At 38.9% G+C, this 22,664-nt stretch overlaps 1 protein-coding gene across 1 annotated transcript in view; it reads left to right on the forward strand.

Moving 5' to 3' along the window:
- Positions 1-22,664, forward strand: part of NALF1 (NALCN channel auxiliary factor 1) — a 624,590-nt gene that overhangs the window by 562,586 nt on the left and 39,340 nt on the right. The window lies entirely within an intron of this gene.

Genomic DNA, 22,664 nt, shown 5'->3' on the forward strand with positions numbered 1-22,664 from the left:
AAAGTAAATTTTAAAATTTTGACAAATTTGTGACTTGCCACTGATCAACATGAGAACCATGTTTATTTTGTTACATAAGCAACTCAGGTAAAAAACTAAATTACTTTCATTTAACAGATGCTTTATAAATATATTACCAATCATAGAAATAGACTCAATGTTACAAAACCATCATGGTTACTCATACTGCCACTGTGGATGCAGCTTTTTAATTCTGCTGCTTCAAAATTAAATAGCTATCTCCAGCTATCGCAATAACTACTTTATAAGTTAAAATTAGCGTTAAATTGAAAAATGACAATATTTTTGCTCATTCAACACAATATAAAGTATGAATGGCTCTTAGCGAGGCTGTCGGGTCTTGGTCAAATAAGTAATAGGCAAAGCATACTTATCCGTCTGCCACTTGCTGATTATCCGTTAGGATCAGAGATAACTCTCAGTGCATAAACTGAAGCTAAAAAACATGTTGGTAGGCAAATATTGAACATGTCTTTCCTTCAACGTCATAACAACAATAACTTACATATGGAAGTAGTTTTATAATTTGTGAAATGGTTTCCCATATACTACCTTTCAGTTTTCTTTCTACCAACACAATGAGGAAGGTAGAGAGGTTCTCTTTTCGTCATTGAGGACTTTGGTTTGCTCAAGTGCGGAACTAGAACTAGTAAGACTAAAGGAAGGGGGAAATGAGAGGGAACCCTTAAAAGGAAGTGCCAGAAGCAGATCATGGAAGTTCCAGAAATACTGGCTGTGTTTGACCATGGATATGGAGAATCCATGTTAGAGGAATAAGCAAATTTACCTGTGCAGAAAACGAACCAGTCATCTTAAGACTAAAATTCATATAGCTTTCGTGTTCCAGACAAAAAATGAATGTCCTTTCATAATAAGCTTGGTCACTCTAATAAAGCACAGCATTTAAGAAGACTCGGTAGCATCTGTCATATAGCATGTGAATGACAAATAAATAATAGATTTGGCATTAACGTACAACTCTTGAAAGGGACAGCACGTCCTCTGTCAATGCTATGCTTCTTTGAATATAGGACCATCATAAAATCACAAGCAACATCTTTTCCCCAGCAAAATCACTACAGCAATTACTATGTGTTTTATAAAACTTATAACTTTGGCCCTGGTTTTTGCAGTGTCATTGCACAGAGTCGATATGAACAGTGGAATAATTTATTGCAGAATGTGAAATGACTTCCAGTTGAGGGAAAATCATATAGCTAATTTTGACACAAAATGATGGCACTGATTGTGACAAAGTCCTTGATGTGCCTTTTAATTGATGAGTTCAATACAAAAGACAACTTCCATAGCATCCAGGATGCTAACCTGATTTTTGTGACTGCAGAAGCTTTTAGCACTGCTTTATCCAGTGTTTTTTGTCAGTGATTAATTAGGGGAGGAAGAGGAGGGAAGGGAGGCAAATGGGAAATACTCTTTGACCACACCGCATTTTTCTGGCAAAAATGAATGAATCACAGCAGCCACAGCTTGGGAATCCAGTGAGGACAGCACTTCTCTGTGTCTGGTCTCCGGCTACCTGCTGTCGCCGCAGCAGAGAATATCCTTCAGTTTGTGATCCCTGACCGTCAACCCTGCTTACATGCACAGCACACCCGGCTCATCTCACACCATCAGTAAAACAAATAAAAACAAACCTTTAAAACAAAAAAAGGAGGCCGGTGCGGTGGCTCATGCCTGTAATCCCAGCACTTTGGGAGTCCAGTGAGAGCATTTCTTGAGACCAGGAGTTCAAAACCAGCCTGGGCAACATAGGGAGACCCCATCTCTACAAAAATTTTTTAAAAAATCAGTTGAGCATGTTGGTGCGTGCCCAAAGTCTCAGTTACTCAGAAGGCTAAAGCAGGAGGATCACTTCAGCCCAGGAGCTCTTGGTTGCAGTGGGCCATGATTGCACCACTGCACTCCAGCCTGGGCAACAGAGTGAGACCATGTCTCTAAAAAAAAAATAAAAATAAAAATAAATTAAAATAACAAATAAGGAGATAGGAGGAGGAGTTAGTCTTAAATATCTGAAGGCCCTTCTCTCATTCTTTCTATACATACAGATGCACAACTCACTTATTTGTCTGTTCATTCTTTTAAAATACATTTACTGAGTGCCTACCACATTCAATGCTGGGCAATAAGTAAAGACAGATATCATCTTGACTTCTACCAAGGTCTTATAGACTTAGGTTTTGGGTGGGGATGGACAGTAATCATGTGCACAAGGGCATCAATGGCACACGTCCTGGTAAGTGCCATTGAGGAAACCAGTGGGAGCTATGACAGGAGACAAGTCAGGGGAGGACATGCTGCAATCAACTGGGTGGTCCAGGGACAGGGGACTCTCTCTGAGATGACAAGTAAGCTGAGGTCTTAAGAAGGAAAAGCGATGGGGGTGGGGACAGGTGGCATTTCAGCACATAAAATATGTGAGATGCAGAGTTCAGCCTGTTCGAAGAAAGGAAAACAAACACAGAGTGGCAAACTTTAGGGAGAGATCCCCAAAAAATGGTGGAGCAACAGGCAGTGGTCAGATTGTGCCAAAGTCTCAGCGGGGGAGACATATGGGTGTCACTCCAACTGCAATGAGAAGGCAGGGAAGAGCACCAGTGGGGACCTTTGGGTCATACTGGTTGTCTGCTGTGTGGGGATGGATTGCACTGAAGCCAGAGTAAAATTGGGTGCCCAGGAGGGAGGGTGGCTTGGCCTAGAGTTGTAATGGTGGTGGAGGGAAGGGACAATTTGGAGGTGTCCTAGCTATTTTTTAGAGGTGCAATTGACAGGGAAGAATACGAGTCCATTTGCTAATAAAGTGAAAGGTGGAAGGTAGTTGAGAGATCACCTGTCCAATAAATTGAATTTATTTAGGAGAACTGGAGAGCCTGTATCACCCACCCAAGCCTCATACCTAAAGAGTAACAGATACTGCTAAGTCTTCCTACTGTGGTCTTGTTTCCACGACACCAACACCGAGCTGCAAAATGGATCTTTAGGTAAACAGAGAGACATAAATAATGAGCACTTGGCTATCATTTTGAATTATTTATGAATTCTGTGCTAACTAATGCTAATCAATTAATGAAAATAAATGTAAATTAATTCAAAACATAGCATTCATAACTTGTTCAAATATTATGTAAGAACAGCAATTTACCAACGGAAAAAACCAACACGCTACTTTATTCTGTAAAAGAAGTCAAAGAAAACCACTTGTCCCAGACATGTTGAGCTTTTCTTCCACCTTTTCCTTTCATTCCTCCTTGAGGTCACAGCCTGACAGCACCTGCTGGGCGCTCACCTGGCGCAGGACATTGATGGGGAAAGGGCCTTCCCAGCGAGGGGTCCCCTTCCCCTACAGCTTCTGTGAACTCCACTGTGAGGACACCAGGCAGCCTGCAGGAAAGTGTGGAAAAGGGAGAAGTGTGGAAAAGGCAAGGCCAACTTCGTGCCTAGAACCACAAAGTCTTTGATCAGGAATTACAGGCCAGTCACACAAGACCCTCTTTGAAGATATGTTTGCATATTCTAAAAGACCTGGGGATGCAAGATAGAAAATGGGCTCTCAAGACCAATTTAAACCTACTTAAGAAGTTGGGGGCAGTGAGTAAATGTGTTCATCCAAGGGTTTAAGAATTTGGTTTTATTTCAATAGCAGGAGCAGTGCTAACAGGAAGATGATTTTTCCCAATATCTCCCTGAGCCCTCCTCCATGTCCCAGACGAGGCATTTTGAACAACACATTTTGCTGCTTCTGCCAGGGCCTGGGGAGTCATTCTGTGTGGCTGGCGTGTGTCTCCTGGGAGGCAGGGAACTGCTCTCTACCAACTCTCTGGTAACTCTTCTGCCACAGCCATTCACATTTATACGTATCTTAAAACCAATTTCAATAATCCTATGAGATAGATATTCCCACTTTGCAGAAAACTGAGTGTTCGAATAATTAAATGATGTTGATAAGATCCTACATATAGTAGCAGCATGACTTTGCACAAACTTTGCAAACAACAATAATACAAATACCTATTGGAAGCCAGACTCTTCTATAAGGACTTGACTTGTGTTAATCATGAAATCCTCACAACAGCCAAAGAGCTAAGTACCATGATTAGCTCATTTTTGTCCCTGGGCAGAAACTGAGGCATGGAGGGGTTAAATAACATGCCTGTGGTTACACAACTAACAAGCCACTAAGCCAAGGGCTGGAGAGCATTTACCTTCTTATCGAGCAGGCTCTGTTAACTATTAAAATTGCAGAGAATCATTTAGAACCAACATCAAATATTCCAGCTTCCTCTGTTCTGGTAGTCAGCAAGGACACTGATGGCCCTTTCAGTTTGACTGGTCTTCATATCTGATATCAAAAATGTTGAGAATTATTACAGTGATTTATGGTAACTAGGCTTTGGGCTATGCTGAGACAGTTTTTCACGCATCCATAGAATATCAGAGCTGGGAGAATCTCAAGGTAGCAGGGAAGATAGTAACATTGTTTCTGGTGCAGGCAAAGTCAAATGGTTTAAACCATGTGTTCAGTCTCAGATGGAGAGTAAATAGCAGTGACAACAGCCTCAACATGGAAACCCATGTGTTCTAAACCTCTATTCCCCAATAGCCTGCCCCTTCCAGCTCTAGACATCTACAATCCTGTGCTCTGCACAGAAGAAAACCAAAACTGACATCAGGATCATTCAATAAAATACCACGATTGTAGAGAAAGAATGGTATTGAAGTAGCATTAGAATCTAGTTAAATTCTGAGGAAAGCAGTTTGACTCTATAAAGCTATCCTGATATTTTATTTAGCTACCATTTATATTTATTTTTCAGCTTCAAGGTAAAAGGACTATTAACTATTCTCTTTTTTTTTTTCCTGCCATAACAAATAAACGTTTTTGTGGTTTGTGTCCTCTCTGCAAGAATTCATAATAAGGCTGCATGGTTCATAAACAAATTGCTGGATTATGTATATGAGATAATTTTCTTCCTTACTTAGAGGATTGAAATCTATAGCTCTACTCTTAATTCATAATAGAGTATCCATTCATACTAATAGAATTAGCCTGGATGGATAGCATTAATAGCTGATAAAATGAAGAACCAGCTGCAAGGAATTTCTGTCTTGAGTGAAAACTCAAGGGTAGGTCAGGAGGTGACGAATAAAGCAATACAGGGAGAGTATGAATAGAAGAGGGAGACTTAACGTGATGGGGCCACAGATCCCACAGAAGTATTTCATGTAGGAACAGTCTCTTCATAAGGAGAAAAATATTTGAGGAAGATAAAGTTTCTATTAGTCACTTGCTATAGTTTGAAATTGTCCCCCAAAGTTCATGTGTTGGCAACTCAGTCCCCGATGCAGCAGTGTTGAGACATGGGGCCTCTGAGAAGTGAGCAGATCTCTAGGCTTGTGCCCTAACACATGCATGGCTGCCATTATTCCAGGAGTGGGTTCCTGATAGAAGGATGGATTCCGCCCTCTTATTCTGTCTCACGCCTTTCTACCTCCCGCCATGGAATGACCCAGCAAGGAGGACCTCATCAAATGCAGTCCCCTCAACCTTGGACTTCTCAGCCTACAAAACTGCAAGAAATAAATCTCTGTTCCTTATAAATTACCCAGTCTCAGTATTCTGTTAGAGCAGCACAAAACAGATTAAGACACCATTCTAAGACATAGATAGTTCTTAGACTTAAAATGCCATTACTTCCAACGCTTTCCCACTGCATTCTAATTCAGTCTAAAATAACAGGGGGAGCAAAAAATATCTTCAGTTGGACAAAGTTTCCTGAGTGAAATGTAAACACTTTAAAATTTGAAACCACACTCAAACACACTGACCAAAAAGTTCTGATTTGTATTCTAACAGAATTTTTAAAATGTGCTCTGACATGGAAATGTACTACAGAGGCCCACCCTAGACGGGGTTGGTTGTCCTTGTGTATTTTCTAAAGTACATATTGTTAAGAGCCAGTGTGTGGTCTGAATAAAGTGTCCTTATCTTTCTGGATCTCAGTTTTCTCATTTGTTATACAAAGCATAATAGATAAGCACATACTAAATGCTTACTTTAAAAGCACGAGCTTTTTTAAATCTAACAACTATCCCATAATTGTTATTGTTATCCTTATTTTATAGGTTAGGAAACTGAGATAGAGATAAATAAAGTGATGTGTCTGTCTTAGTCTGCTTGGATTGCTATAAACATCTACTGTAAACCGGGTGGCTTATAACCAACAGAAACTTATTTCTCACTGTTTTGGAGGCTGGGAAGTCCTAGAACAAAACAGTGGCAGATTTGGCCCCAGACTGGTTCATAAACAGTTGTCTTCTCTCTGTGTCCTCATATGATGGAATTTTAACTTAATTACCTCTTTATATACCCTATCTCCAAACACAGTCACATCCTGAGTTGCTGGGGGTTAAGTGTGCAACATATAAATTCTGCAGGAACACAATTCAGCCCATAACACTATCATTAATTCACTCCTCATGTTTACTTAGTGTGACTTTTAAGTGATATTCCTAATAATAGAAATTAACTTTCTTATCAGATTTGCTTAAATAGACCTCTCGAATTCAGAAATTTAGGAATTTCCAGATTCTGGTTTCCAGGATGCCTTTCCCACAGTTACACTCTCATGAACACTCTCCATCAGGTTCTTTCTTCCTGCACCATGAGCACTTGTTTCCCTAAGGTCTGTGCTACTGACCTTCTTTCCCTTCATACATACTGGGAAAATATAAATATCTGTATGTGCCATTGGCACCTGGATTTATACTTAAATACCTGTCTCTCTCTTGAGCTCTAGACCAGTGTTTCCAACTGACCATTAGCTCTTCCCACCCAATATGACTCACTGAACTCATTGGTTCCCTCCCCAAAGCATGTTTTAATATTTCCTCACAATAAATAGCATTAACTTGCACAGCCAAGGAAACTACCATCAGAGCGAATAGACAGCCTACAGAATGGGAGAAAATATTTGCTCTCTACACATCCGAAAAAGGGCTGATAACAAGAATCTACCTAGAACTTAAAAAAATCAACACGAAAAAATCAAACAACCCCATCAACAAATGGGCAAAGGAAATGAACAGAAACTTTTCAAAAGAAAACAGAATAATGGCCAGCAAACATATTAAAAAAATGCTCAACATCTCTAATCACTAGAGAAATACAAATCAAAACCACAATGAGATATCACCTAACCCCAATGCGATTGGTCTATATCAAAAAATCCCAAAACAACAAATGCTGGCGAGGATGTGGAACACTCTTACACTGCTGTAAGAGTGCAAATTAGCACAACCTCTGTGGAAAAGAATTTGGAGATACCTCAAAGAGCTAAAAATAGAAATACCATTAGATTCAGCAATAGCACTGTTAGGCATCTACCCAAAAGAGCAAAAGACATTCTATAATAAAGACATCTGAACCCGAATGTTTATGGCAGCACAATTCACTATTGCAAGGATGTGGAAACAACCCAAGTGCCCATCGATTCATGAATGTATTGTTAAAATTTGGTATATGTATACAATGGAATATTACTCAATTATAAGAAACAACAGTGATCTAGCACCTCTTATATTTTCCTGGATAAAGCTTGAGCCCATTATCCGCAGTGAGGTATCACAAGATCGGAAGAATGGGCTCCACTTGTACTCATCACCAAATTGGCACTGACTGATCAACACTATGGTGCTCACATGGTAGTAATATTCTCCAGGGATTAGGGGGTTGGAGGGGAGTAGACTCACAACTAATGGATGCGGTGAGCGTCGTAGAGGGGAAGGGCATGCCTCTAATCCTCGCTTGGGTAAGACAAAGACATAAAATATAACCAAAATGCTTGTACCCTCATAATATCTTGAAATTAAAAAAAATTGATAGTTGTTTTGGGTTAAATTGTGTTCTTCTAAAAACATAAATTGAAGTCCTAACTCTTGGATGGAAATAGGGTCCATGTAGATATAAGTTAAAATGATGTCATTAATTAGTGTAGGCCTAATCCAATAGGACTGGTGTCTTTATAAGAAAATGTGGTATATGGATACCATGGAGTACTACTCATCCATAAAAAAGATTAATACCTTTTGCAGCAATCTGGATGGAACTGGAGACCATTATCCTAAGTGAAGTATCTAAAGAATGGAAAGACAAACACCACGTGTACTCGCTATTAAATTGGAACTAACTGATGAGCACACATGTGCACAGAGGGAAGAAAAACTCAGTGGAAATCAAGCAGAGAGGAGGGGAGGAGCAAAAACCTACCTAACTAATGGGTACAATGAGCACTATTTGGGTGACAGGCACACCTATAACCAGGACTTGAGCATTACAAAAGCAATCCATGTAACCTACAGCATTTGTAGCCCCTTAATATTTTACATAAAAAAATAAACAGAGAAAAAAAGAAAAGGGAAGAGCCATGAGAGGACATAGACATATAGCATGTGATGACCTGGCAGAGACTGGGGAGATGCAGCTGCAAGCTACAGAACATCGGGATTACTGGTCACCCCAGAAGCAAGAGAGTGGCATGGACCATAGTTTCCCCAAGAGCCTTCGATAGAGCATGACCCTGTCAACACCTCGACTCTGGGCTTCTAGCTTTCAGAATTGTGAGAGACGAAATTCCTGTTGTTGTTTTAAGCCACCCCATTTGTGGTATTTTGTTATAGCAGCCTTGGAAAACTGATACAATATTCAATCTAAAATTCCTTATTTTTTTCTTTGAATGCCTTCCATATTCAATCAATCACTTTGTTCTGTGTTTATTTAACCTTCTGTAAATTTTCGTAGCTGTCTCCTCCCTTCCATCCCCACTCTCCCTGCTCTAGTTCAGGCCTTTCATGATTTCTTTTTTTGAATATTGCATATTACTTCTCTCTTTCAATAATCTTGCACGATTAAAACCCATCCCCCACACAGCTGTTAAAATAATCCTATTAAAATATCTCTGAATAAGGTTCCCCCTTTCTTAAAATCCCGTATTATTCTGTGACTTCTCTTCAAATACAAGGTAAAGCCCAGGTTTCCTGGAATGCCTTCCAAGACCCTGTTTCCATGACCTGACTGTTGGGTTTCATCAAGCCTTCTGCCTGCCCTGTCATTTACAGGAACAGCAAATTGCTTGGTATTCTCTGCCTCCCCCAAAGGACATCGTTCCATGACTCTTTCTTGTTGCTCTTGTGCCATCTGTCTAGGAATCCCTTCCCCTTCTAATTCCTTGAGATGACATCTCCTCATCTGCCCTGATTCAGCTTGGGAGCTGTCTTTCCGTGAGGCGTCTTAAACTTGCCTACTCCTGGCCACATGTGCTCCCACAGCTTGTTATCTTATATTAAAAAGGTTGTCATCCTTGTCACATTCCCCAGTGGAATGAGAGCTCCTTGAGCCTGGCAGAGTGCCTGGCAGACCTGGTAGTGCTTGATGAAACTTGTGTTTACCTGAACTGACTCCTTACCTGACAAATCACCAATCACCCATTTTAGGAAAAAGCCATGGTACTCACGTCCTGCTTATCTTCCAAACAGCATTTACTGAGTGGATGCTATTCAAAGAGCCCTTCGTCTAATTCTGAGAGAAGATGAGCTCTCAAAAGTTAAATGACTTGTCTAAAGTCACATGGTAGGTGAACAGGGATTTCACGCCCCAGATGTGTTGTGCTGCACCACGCTAGATCCACGTTTTATGGTTTTGACCCTTACAACAAGTCATGTCTGTTTAACAAGCAGAACTCCTGTAGTACATAGTTTGGCTCCATCCTGGAAAATGAGCCTTATTTTAAACTGTTAGTCAGTGCATTTTATAGTCCTCAGGATTAGACATAACATCATGGTTCACGTGTTTCCTATGGGAGATTTTACACACCTACAGGTACACATGTGCACTACACCTATCTACCTAGTGTGTGTCTTGATGGCTCCTGGATTTGCATATTAAACACCAATCTCTCTCCTGAGTTCTAGACCAACTGACCGTTAGCTAATTTCACCCAATATGACATGTACACATATAATATTAATTATATGAATCATGATATATTAATCATATATTGTTGGCCCTTTGTATCTGCAGGTTCCATATCCTTGGATTCAACCAACTGCAGTTCAAAAATATTATGGCTCATGTGTGTACCATTATGTACACACATAATAGGTAAGTTAGGCCTACAATGGTTGCTCCTGTACTGAACATGTACAGACTTTTTTCTTGTCATTATTACCTAAACAATACAGTATAACAATTATTTAAATAGTATTTACATTGCATTAGATATTATAAGTAATCTGGGGAATGATTTAAAGTATACAGGAGGTTGTACCTAGGTTATAGGCAAATACTAAACCATTTTACATAAGAGACTTGAGGGTCTGGTGGATTTTGGTATCTGGGTATATCCTGGAACCAATCCCCCGAGAACACCAAAGGACAACTGTGTATGTCTTTTTGAAATATAATTGAGATAATTACAACAAGTTAGGAAGTTAGGGCAGTGAGTACTTCTAAATTTTTTTAAAAATTTCTTCATAGTTAATTTTTTAACCTAAGAATGTAAGTTCTACATACTTACATTCTAAATGTGTGTTTTAGAACTAACTATGCACATACTTTAACTTTCTTCATACTATCTCCACTTTTTTCTTATTAAATATTTCTAGTTCTATAATTTCAAAATAGTTAAGTTGCTAGTCTAAATTATTTGTAATGTATAAATTATATATTTTTATGCTTATAATAATACCTTCTAAAAATAATCAAGGAAACAAATAAATATATACACCATTGTCCTTTGGTATCCATGGGGCATTGATTCCAGGACCCACCTTGGATATTAAAACCCATAGAGGCTCAAGTCCCTTAAATAAAATGGCATAGTATTTGCATAGAACTTATGCACTTTAAATCAGCTCTAGATTACTTATGATACCTAATACCATGTAAATGCTGAGTAGTTTTTATACTATATTGTTTAGGGGATAATGACAAGAAAAAAAAAGTGTGTATGTGTTCAGTATACACACACCATCCTTTTGTTTTCAAATATTTTCAATTTGTGATTGATTAAGTCCATGAAAGCAGAATTCACAGATACCGAGGGCCAACTGTATACATAATACCAGGAATATAATTGGCCCATTATATTGGTTGAATATAATTAAACTACTTCATGGAGAGATGAGATTTACAGGTTTTTTCCACTAATTTGATGTATACCATTGAGAAACACCCCTTTATATTTGCATTCTAGTTTTCAAAATGGCGAGATTATGAGTTCTGAGGACTCTTCTAACTTGGGGGTTTACGGTTCTGCTCTCTCTGGGCTATTCCAGGGAAAGGACCCTGTTTCTATTCTTCTTTATCCTGTAAAGAGCCTTGCATAGTATCAAAAGAGACTGACTGCTAGCCAAATGCAGCTATTCTGAAGCATTGGAAACTTACTCTTCTATAGGGAAAATTAAGGCTTCCTGCTTTGTAAGCCTTAGAAATTCTGACAATTCCCCATCCCATATGCCTTCACTGTCCTTTTTGCAGACAGTATGTCTGAAAAAATGCTATGACCTACGAGCTCCAGCACAAACCCAAGAGCAACCAACAATAGCAGGCCGTGGGGACCTCAGCCTGCCTCCGCCAACCTTTCCTGCGATCTTGAGCAGATGGGCCTGGGACAGAATGGGGGACGAGGGGGCAGCAGGGGTGGAACCTCCTGCAAACTGCTCCCAAGCACTCTCATAAGATGGTGCACAATTGAGCTCATCTATGAGACGTGTGCTATTCTTTTCGAATGTTTTCTGTTTGTAAAATGATTTCCTTCTCCATGATAGTTTTGTAAGTGAAGAAAACACCTTAACATCTCTCTAAAACATGGACGATGGCAGCAGGAACACAAAGCCTTCCATGTAGTAGACCTGCACTAAAGACTAATGAAACTGAGTAGAATAATATCAGTCTCTACCATTTATGATTTCATGCAATTCTGTCATAATTCTTGAGAAAACATTTGATTGAAAGTATTCTTGAAAATGGTGTTTCTTTGAATCCTACAAGCAAACAAATTACAATCAGTCCTCTGTAACCATGGGTTCCAAATCTGTGGATTCAACCAACTGCAGATTGAAATTATTTAAGAAATGGCTGATTGTATCTATACTGAACATGTACAGACTTTTTTCCTTGTCATTATTCCCTAAACAATACAGTATAACATCTATTTTCATAGCACTTACTTTGTGTTAGGTATTATACGTAATCTAAAGATGATTTAAAGTATAGTGGAGGATGTGCTTAAGTTATATGCAAATACTACCCCATTTTACAACAGAAACTTGATCATTTGTGGATTTTGGTATCCAAGGGGGATCTTGGAACCAATACCCTGTGGATACCAACTGATGGCTGTATCTTGTGTTTGATGCAATGGCTTTCTTTGAAAGAGTAGGTATTCACAAACTTGGATTATTTTTGTTACTAAGCAGCCAAAAATTTCACTAAGGTACAATTATTAGCATACATATAATAATTAACTACTTTCAGGATCATTTGAATAAGTGCATTCTGATAATGAATGTTATTTTATTGATTTCTACTAAGATTTCTAATAACTTATAAAATGATTAATGGTATCATGGTGTGACGTCAATTAAAGTAGTTACAACCAGAATTATACAGGAAAAGAAAGTAAAAACTAAAAAGTGAATGCCATGGCTATTCTCGGTCTTCCCATTCCAAGGGAGGCTGACTGGGGTTAATTTGATAGGAGCATCGCTAGGATGAGGGCAGCGGGGAGGGAGGGCGCAGGGTAGCTGGACCGCGGCTTGTTAGCATTTCAGAAAGCAGAGCATGGCGATTTTCGTGTCATCAAGTTTGTCTGGTATCTAAGGAGGGGACGCTGTGTGTCGATCAGTCAAACTGCCATCACCAAAAATAGAGATGTCATAGGCCAGTTCTTAAGAACAGGCACGCTGGAAGGCATTTAACATTTTTCAAGCAAAGGGAAGAGTTAAGTATGGGTTTTTGTTTGTTTGTTTGCTTTGGTTTTCTTGCTGCCCTTCTACGGGACACTGTAGTAGGGACTTGGGGGCGGTCGCTTGCCAGAGCTTACTTAGCAAGGCCACGTAACCCGGTGAAGGAGAGCAGATGCTCTCGGGGGAGCTTCTGCCTCTTTTCTGCGTGACCCAGTAGCTGCTGAGCTGGGGCCGGCTGGCAGACAGCGCTGGGCGGAACCTCACAGCCCTGCCGGGCTGGCTGTCCGGCCTGTCTTTGATGTTTATAAAAATGGCATCCTCATTAAAGCAGAGAACACAAAATCCTGCCACCTCAAGGACACATACCCCTTCGTGAAAGGATAATCAGGTCACTATTTGTCACAGACTCTGCTGTGCAGGTTGCAGTCTTGTGCCTGAACTCACCGGCAAAGTCACCCGGTGTTTTCCTGGTGAAAGAGGAGGCTCACCAAAGCTGGGGGAAACTTTCCCTTTCCATTTGATTTCATTTGATTTATGTAAAATATAAAAAGGAAAGATCGCATTTGGAAGAGCGTGTCAATTTATCACTCTTTATAAACAGAACATACAAAAATCTCTATTTAATTGCACTGGCTCCATTTATGATGTGACATTGGCCCTATGGTTTAATTTCTCCTTTGCAACTCTGAATACTAGAAACCATAGTTAGTATGGACCACTGAGAAATTAAAGATTTTTCAGCAGTATACTTCTCTATTTCTATTGTTCTGTTTCTCCTATAATTTGGGTAGTAATGAAATAATTCAAATAATGTAACAAAAACAATGCAATAATAGAATAAGCTCATGTGGTATAATAAACCATAATATCAGAGTTACATCATCTATAACTCTTGTTTCTTCTTTGTCATTTTTCAAATAGACTCTAGATGTTCTTAACCGTAGTATTTTTTTCCTTTGGCTTGAGGATGAATAATAGCTTTTGAAAGTGATTTAAGTTAGTCAAGTCTTGTGCATCTATTTTAAATTATGCTCTTTACAATATGATTACTTGGGTCATTGTTGCATTTTAAAATACCTTTATAGACAATTTCCTTTGACCTTAGAAAAAATATGTCCTTAAAGGACAAGCAAGTTTTAGACAAAGACTTTTAAGAAAAAAGATACAAAAGAAATCTTTCGGCCGGGCGCGGTGGCTCACGCCTGTAATCCTAGCACTCTGGGAGGCCGAGGCGGGTGGATTGCTCAAGGTCAGGAGTTCGAGACCAGCCTGAGCGAGACCCCGTCTCTACTAAAAATAGAAAGACATTATATGGACAACTAAAAATCTATATAGAAAAAATTAGCCGGGCATAGTGGCGCATGCCTGTAGTCCCAGCTACTCGGGAGGCTGAGGCAGTAGGATCGCTTAAGCCGAGGAGTCTGAGGTTGCTGTGAGCTAAGCTGACGCCACGGCACTCACTCTAGCCTGGGCAACAAAGTGAGACTCTGTCTCAACAAAAAAAAAAAAAAAAAAAAAAAAAAAGAAATCTTTCTTTTAGTGGGTAGAGAGCTGGGTGCAAAATTAGTTTCTGAAATTAAGACCGATTCTATAATTTCATTTCAATAATAAAATATTTTTTAAATATGAGGGGGTGTAATTATTGCTGACTTCATTACTTGATAAGTGGTGCTGTGAACAGAGAGCACTCTGTATGTATGTTATTCTAGGCTTTTCCTCACTCTCTTTCCCTCTCTCCCTCTCTCTCTCTCTGTGGCCTTGTGTGGTAAATGTAGTTGTTCAGGCACTGAATTCAATTTAGCTAGTACAGTATTGATTGTTGTTCTGTTCTTCCTGCCCAAGATCTGCTTATGTAACATGGAGCAGAGCCAGACAGAAATCAGCCTTTGGAACTCTGTAAGCAAACCACTTCCATATAGTTTTGTTCTCTTTGTTCCCCAAAGTCTTGGCTGCAATTGTCTGTTGGGAGTGTTTCCCACTCAGATATCTATTTCAATACCCAAAGAGTATTGAAGTAAATACTATTACTTTATTGAAATAAAGTAAATCTTTTTTTTTTCAGCATATTGTAGAGGTACAAAAGTTTAGGTTATGTACATTGACCTTGCCCCCCCACCCCGAGTCATACCTTCAAGCATGTCCATCCCCTAGTTGATGGTGCACATGGCACTCATTATGTATATATACACCCATCCCTCCCCCCCCCCACATCTGCCCGACACCCGATTAATGTTATTCCTGAATGTGCTCTTAGGTGATGATCAATGAAACCAATTTGCTGGTGAGTACATGTGGTGCTTATTTTTCCATTCTTGGGATACTTCACTTAGTAGAATGGGTTCCAACTCTATCCAGGAAAATATAAGAAGTGCTATATCACCATTGTTTCTTATAGCTGAGTAGTAGTACTCCATGGTATGCATATACCACATTTTATTAATCCACTCATGTATTGTTGGGCACTTGGGTTGCTTCCACGTCTTTGCAATTGTGAATTGTTGGCATGGATGCGGAGAGACAGGGACACTCATACACTGCTGGGGGGACTGCAAACTAGTGCAACCTCTGTGGAAAGCATTATGGAGATACCTTAAACAGATACAAGTAGACCTACCATTTGATCCAGCAATCCCATTATTGGGCATCCACCCAAACTAACAAAAGACATTCTATAACAAAGACATCTGCACCCGAATGTTGATAAAGTAAATCTTTAACTCAAGGTTTTATGATGATTAAAATGGTTTGAGAATCCGTGGGCCCACACTATGGAATGTGATACCTTTATGCCTTTTGCTAAATGATTAGTTTCTATAGCACAATACAAGTGGCTTCTCCTGTTAACATGTAATCTTTTCTCACTAGAAAAAGATTGTACCTCTAGCTCTAAATGCTTATGAAACGCTCTTGCTGTGGTCTCTTGTTTGTATTCTGCCTTTGTCATTGTATCTCACCTTCCTCTGCACCTGCATTTCCAAATTTCTTGCTGGTTTATGCAGTGGCCCTGATATGAATGTTCAAATTATGACCTGAGGAGATATCTCTTCCTTTACATTTGTATTTGTTCAAAATTCAGAATTAAAGCAGATCCTCTTCCAACTTAACTATTTGAGCTGTTTTATGTTAATTCTTAATGCATAGAATTAAAGAGCTTTGACCCTAAAATACTTTCCAAAAAGAGAAAAGAAGCAATGTAGCAGAACAGAAGAGAATATGAGTTCTGAAGCCAGTATGTTTGGATTTGATTTTGCTGCTACTGACTGACACTCGCTACCTATGTGATGTTAGACAAGTCACTTCTCTTCTCTGAGTCTCATTTCCTTCGTCTGTAAAGATGTGGATAACAGCACCAGCTTCAGCATGGAGTTATTTGGAGTATGATCTGAGTGCAGCATATAAAGCATCTAGAACAATAACTGAAAAAGAGTAAGGGCTCCCAAAATGAAGGCTTTTTTATTATCATTTGTTTTATTAATGTTCCAGGAACTATGCACAGACTTGTTTTGCATGGGACTTTAGCTCTCTGTCTCTGGGTACTCTGCATCCAGCCCAAGCAAGGGCCTTCATCATTTCAGCTGGATTGCTGATGAAGTGATAAATAGTATTAAAATAATATAATTTCCTAAATTTTAGGCACACATTTAGCAATTTAAGCTTATTGGTAGGTATTGTGAAGAATGATTAGGTAAGATAAGATGAGTTGTGGTTAGGATACTGTATCTAATTGACTTCTATGTCTGTTGGTTATTCTAGGTGAATCAGCACAGAGTCTTAGAGGTAGAAGGAATCCGTAAGACCATATCGTCTTTTCTCTGTTCTCTCATATTCGAAATCTCTAGTCCTTTCTATAACCTCCAACACTGGGCCTCTCTGTAACCTGGAGTAGTCTTCCCATTACCAGACATCCTTGCTGATTAGCTACATTATTTCTCTTATTTTGACCTGTCTGTTGTACACCCTCTAATGTAGATGCCCAGCACTCATGGTAGGAGTGATAGGGCATGCCCTTGCCTACCTCATTACCTTGGCTTTATTTCCAAGTGCTTACGTAACGATGACTGCAAAGGAGAAAATTGCTGTGATTTGCAGGACTGACGTACATATCGTCTCTTCCCAGACCTTATTTGTGAGTGTTCAAATTTAGATCCAAGGGCTTGATCAAGGCTTTCTTATTATAAATGCCCTCACTTTCATAGTAGTTCCAACACATTTCTTTGCCACCCAGCCATTTTGAACTCTATTATTAGAAAATAAAAAGAAATGCATTAGAAGTGCTTAAAAATGCTGGACTACTTTCACATGAGATGAAGCATCAAAACCTTCTTGCTACTAATGATGCTGCCTGTAGTCGTCAGTTCAGTAGAATATTTAAAAGCTCTCTGAAGGGCATATTTTCAGGTCTCCTTCCCCTTTAAGTTCATGCCATATTTTGTGGGTATGGGTTGCTGTCTCGAATACACAAATCAGTTTTGGTACTCAAAATTACAAAACAATTAATAGTCAGAAACAGACTTTCTGTACAGTAGAGTCATAAGACCTTGCTTGAAGAAGAGCTAACAGTAAAACCAAAATGTAGTCAGTTGGCAGAGATACTAAGACACAAGAAGTGAAAAATACAGGACATAGACTTGCTGTGAAGAACTCTTCCATGTAAAGTTATTTTTTTTCTCATTTGAAGATAATAAAACTTCTAATATTCACAATTATTCGCAGCACAGGGAATAGAAGAGAAACATCCGCTGTATGAACCATTAAGAGAGCCATGATCTGGAAGGCTTACTCTCCAATAAATTATACCAATGTGATGTTTAAAATCATTAATACTGTAGAAGACATTTGAGATAAAACAGACAAAGATATGCAAATAACTGAGGAAATGTGACATTTTTTAATTAAAGGTTTTTGGGTCACATGGACATTCTTAGATATCAGATTCTTCTGTTCCCCTCTTTACTCTGGGTAAATATTTTTAGAAAAACTATATTTGCCAATTTTCCATTTCAAAATAAGCACTACTCAGCTTTCCTTTGGTTAATTATAAGCCCTTGCACCTTGACCCACCCACAGCTATCAATGGTTTTTCAATGTCTGTATCAAAGGGGCCTCAGTGGTCCATTCGGCCTGGCCATATTCTCTGCTCCCTCCGTCTCTAGCACTTTCTGTGGCTCACTTCAATTTTTGCCTGGTCATATCTTCTTTGTATCCCTCACAATACCTACTAGGCAAGCAATAAATATTTATTATGTTCAAATTTGTGATTTTCCTACATAAGCGTACTGTTTCCTATGTCTTGAAAGGCAAAAAAAAAAAAAAAAAAAAAAACAGGATGAGGATATAGAGCGGTAAATACAATAATGTCAACATATTCACACTCAGAAAAGACTTACAGGCTTTTTCACTTCAACAGACAACAAGAGATAAAGCTGTTGACCTTATTCTAGGCTTCTAGCTCATATGCACAGATATAGAATTGCTTTTGAAATTCAAGGGAGTATAGGGATGAGGGAGAAAAATGAAGAGTCTCTACATTTTTTGAGTAGAATAAATTTTCTCTCCCTATTTAAAATCTAGAATTTCTAGAGTTTATTAGATTAAACCATACAAAATTGCCATTTTTATGGACCAAAAATGGTTGAATATCAGAAATACCACATGACTCCACTTATAATAAATCTAATATGCTCATGACACAATAAGATACAAGGCTGTATCTCCGTGAATAGTTAACTTCGGGCAGTTGGCAGGAACAAACACAAGATTTCACCATAATTCTAATTATCTTGCTCCTTACAGGCAAAATCCCATGCAAAAGGACTTCTCTGTAACTTGCCAAGTCTTCCATCAAAGACCGGAAGGGTGTCCCTCTGCTTTACTTCTTGTTCTCACTTCTGGCACCGGAAGCTTTGCTTGGACTCCAGGCAAGAAAAATAGTTTTGCTGAGGCAGCAACGGAAAGCGAAGTGAACCTGGAAAACCCCTACCTGGCAAATGAGCTTTCACGAGCCCGGGGAGACTTTAATTAATGTTAATGGAGAAACCTCCTTCAGAACCCAATTAAGCACTTAAATGTGTTCTTAATGATCTCTGCTCCCTGAGTCAGGGTGTAGAGAGGGGAATTGATTTAACACCAGGGATGAAAATATAAATGTTCATGGGTACGGTGTGCTGCTTTCTCTCGATAAACAAGCCTTCCTCCAAATTTCTCACCCACTTCCAATCTCTGCGGACTCCTCACCCTGCTCTCTTGAACTCTGCTATGAAAAGGTTAGCAGCTGAGCCAACGGCATCCTCTGATGCATAATAACAGTTATATAAAGCACTTTTAAAATACAAACAGATTTTGAGTACCTAATTATGCTGCAGGTGTTGCACGTCCCCCAGCATGAGAAATGATCGACACTCTCTATCACCGGGCTGCCAAGGAAAATCTCCCGTGTCCTCGGGGGGAGAGAACACCCACCCAGGAGTGCCTTTCTCCAGCAGAATGTGCCCCCATCATTAGGATTCCTACTGATTTTAGATTAGCATGTATTTCCCGTGATATATTTCCTCATTAAATATTTTAAATGAAATCCAAAATGAATATGCTTACCTAGGTCTATTATTACTTCAAAATATTTCAGCGTGTCAAAAATACGGTTTATATTTTATCTGAGATAGCTCTAGTTCAAATATTATCATGCTGGGAGCCAAAAGCAAAACAATATAAGAAAATATTATAAAACATTCAAATGACATATCTTCATGAAGCTGATTGGCTTAAACCACAGAAGATAATCGATTTTCAGAAAAGAGCCTTAATAATCGAAATGGAGGGTTTTTCATGCACACAAGCAGAAACCTCATCAGTCAAGAGGTGCAAACACCCTTCCGCTTGTGTATGTGTTTCATGTTGTTCCAAACGACAACATAAACAGCTTAAAGGGACTGAAATATCTTTGGCATGTGTTTGACATAAATGTCACAACAGAGCATATCGGGCAGTTTACGTCACAGTTTCCACACCCCCTCCCCGAGCAGAGGTGTACATTTAACCTCCAGGCCTCTTTTCCCTTTGATAACTAACAGGATTTCCTTTTCTTGCCTGCTTTCTCTGATGTCACTACTTCCCTAACAAGTTCTTTTCACACTCCACCTCCTTGAAGGGCAGGATTTTTTAAGATTGTAAAAAAGATGTTTGATGGCCTGATTTCACTGAATGAGACTGTCCATTTGGCAATGAGAAGATCATTTCAGTAGAATGATAGGAGCTATGTTGGTAATTCCATACGGCTTTATCACCCTTTATTCTATGTTTTTCCAAGTAGGCTACAATAGATCGTAGCTGCTATTAGCCTTCTTTGAGATGAACCTTCACTGGTACCACTGTTCACCTAAATTACCCAATAACTACAATTGGATCAATAATGGTACTGCTCCTTCCATCAGTGTATCTGGCATATCCCCCTCATGTGATAGATACTCAGTAAATGTTGGTGGAATGAACAAGCCAATCAAAATGGTGATCTCTTTAGTTCTGTTACATGTTGCATGTGAAGAGCTTACATTTTGAAATATAGGTCTTTGCCAACACATATTATTAGCAAAGTCTTATTAGACTTGATTATGTTTGATTTTTTTCTGACATAGATATGGTTATTTTATCCTCTCTAAAATCCTATGAGGTTGGTATGACTAACTGAAGCGCAAATACATAAGCTAAGTGCAGATAAATGTTCTTCTCTAACACATCACAGGTAATGAATGCTCAAAAGGACTCTTATCTCCTTATTATATGTATTTTTCCATTTCATCATCAATCTCATCATGCAAGACTGGCATATATGGGGGCATGTCGGTTGCTTTAACCACACCTACCTTCTTGTCTATCAGGATAGGAAAACCACCAAGTACTACCTGATCTTGAATTGTGTGATGGAGAATATGCTTCAGAAAAGTAGTTTGCTAAAGCTGTAATTTAATTTAATTATTAACAATATTTGATCAGAAGGTCTGAATTCATTCATATTCACTATTTTTATGCTTTAAAACCCCTTCTACAGACATGGTGTTTACCAAACATTTTCTTTAGAGGGAATTTCCCGCACTTTGTGTCTAAACATCTTTAGCAGCTCACAATAAGCAAACTCACTCACAGATAGTGTAGATCAAGGCACACACGACCCTAGACACAGAGGGCTCTCTCGAAGTATCAAAGTGTTGTTCTAGGGAAGAGTCTAGTAAGTGAAAAACTGCCTTAACTCTGCCACTTTCAAAGAAGAAATCAAGGCAGCCAAAAGGCAGCTATCATGAGATGGTGCCTGATTCACCAACAGTCAGAAGTGCAGGATTTAGATGCATCAGCAATGCCTGCATTAGGGTAACCGAGGATGGTCATAATATTTTTCTACAACAAATATTGGGAGAAGTTTTACACACAAGTGACAGTCTAGGTAGAAGTACACAATATCTACATTTTATAAAATGGAAGATTGGCAGGGAGGGAGCTGAACTTCGTCGTAAATAGAAAGAGAACGGTTGGAGATGAATCATTCATAGCCTCAAAGAATTTTCTATGATGTTCTGATGGTGTGTTGCATTGCTTTGTTTATACTTTTAATCTATTTGGTCAAAAGAAATATCCTGAAATAACAGAGAATGTCTACATACAACATACATGGTGACAAATGAATCACATGCTTCTGTAAATGCAGAATATCTAGGAGTCACCATAGAGGACATTTGGCCAAATGTCTGATCATGGGCTCTGGGTTTTGAACTCTGGCTTTTCAGCTTACCTGGGTCACTCTGGTTAGGGACTTAAACTTTCTGGGCCTCATTTTTTCACATCCATAAAAAAGGGAGAAATATTACTATCTACCTCAAAGGTTTGTTGTAAGAGTTAAATGAGCTACTATGTGTAAGATTTTACCAACAGTTTCTGGCATATGGAGAATGCCATGTACACATCAGTAGTTATCATCTGTTTTTGCTACACAAGTTGCATTTGTGAAATTTAAAATCACCTCTTTGCTATAATCATCACTTGTATTGCTTCAGATAAATAGTGATTATAGAAAGTCACAAAACTGGTATTAAAACTGGCTAAATTGTAGATCTATGACATTCAAACATCAGTATCTTATGTTGTATTACCTACTCATTCTCTTCCACAGTGAGTAAGAATCTGTTTAAAATGAACTTTTACATTTGTACTATGTGAAAGAAACAGATTATTGGGTAATTTTTCACTGGAAAAGAAACAATTTCCACCTAAGTGTTTACATATTCCAATAAGTGTATAGCTAACATTATTTTCCTCTTACATTAGAAGATTTAAAATATATTTTCTGACTCAAACTGATTTTAAATAATAAAGAGTCTCAAATTCTAAGGAACAAAATAAAACTATATTTTTTGCCAGGATTTTCTAATTTCTTCTCTTTGAAACCTACAAATCGCCTTCATTTCTGATCTCTCTTAATCCAGGGTCTTCCATTCAATGCTGTCAGCTCTCTGCATACCCTGTGATTTAGGTAGAGGTGTGTGTAAAACCTCTGGGCACTTACTATGGTAGATCATTTTCCTTTCAGTTCACTGACTCAAGAAAACACCTTTATGAGAGGACAGAGACAGCTGGGGTAATAGTACTACCCAGGGAAAAAATGTTAGGAATGCCCACGT

The sequence above is a fragment of the Eulemur rufifrons genome, chromosome 4 (assembly GCF_041146395.1).
Source record: "Eulemur rufifrons isolate Redbay chromosome 4, OSU_ERuf_1, whole genome shotgun sequence".
Lineage (NCBI taxonomy): Eukaryota > Metazoa > Chordata > Mammalia > Primates > Lemuridae > Eulemur > Eulemur rufifrons.